The sequence below is a fragment of the Gekko japonicus genome, unplaced genomic scaffold, assembly GCF_001447785.1.
Source record: "Gekko japonicus isolate JY-2015 unplaced genomic scaffold, Gekko_japonicus_V1.1 scaffold382, whole genome shotgun sequence".
In the NCBI taxonomy this organism is placed as follows: Eukaryota; Metazoa; Chordata; class Lepidosauria; order Squamata; family Gekkonidae; genus Gekko; species Gekko japonicus.
In genome coordinates, this window is record NW_015168662.1 from 998918 (window position 1) to 999824 (window position 907).

Below are 907 nucleotides of genomic sequence, written 5' to 3' on the forward strand. Positions count from 1 at the left end.
AGTGAAGCAAGGCTAGGTTAGGGTCTACTGAAAGAGAGAAAAAAAGTTTTTCGGTGGGAGGGTTTATAAAAAGGTGTGTGAGGTTGTTTTATGATCAGGTGATAGTGCAGGTAAGTTAGGTGCCTAATACCCTCCCCACAACAAGTTAGCCTGAGTTTGGCCAGGGGTACCATGAGCGGCAGGAAGGAAACGCAGAGGGGCCCTGGGGGTAAGGCAAAGGAGAAGACTAGAGGGGCGGAGGGGAGGGGGGAGGGGAAAGCTGCGGCTCTTCCCACACCTAAGCGCAGGGCCACAACCGAGATCGCCGAGTGGGCCAACAAGTTAACTCTATGGAGGAATCTTCTCTCCAAGCGAGTTAGCAAGATGCGAGCCAAGATGGGAACGTTGTCAGGAGCTGTAGGAGGAGAGGGTGCCAGCACCTTGAGTGCTGTTCATCCTCCACCTCCCCTGCTAGGCAGCGTCCCTCTCACGACTCCCGCCACCACGAATCCTGAGATGGCATTCATGGGGTGGATCCTTGGCCCCTCTGGGAGTGGAGGTCACACGAGAGAGGACACGGCGGCTGCGATGGTGAGGGATTACCTTGCGGAGCCCTACGAACCGGAGTCCACCTGTTCTCTTAGCTACTGGGCCATGAAGAAGGCGGTCTGGCCGGCCCTCTGTGCCGTGGCCCTAAAGCTACTCTTGTGCCCTCCGACAAGCGTTCAGAGTGAGCGGTCCCATGCAGGCGACATTGTCTGCCCGTATTACTCATGCCTGAGCCCCTGGTCAGTTGAGCAGTTGGTCTTCCTGAAGGTCAACTTGCCACTGTTCTGTTTCCCAGAACTAGACTATGAAGATTGAAGTGAGCACATCCTTGTGCCTGCAATCCTCTCTTGGTCTGTGCTGGGAGTTTGGGCCACGCTCT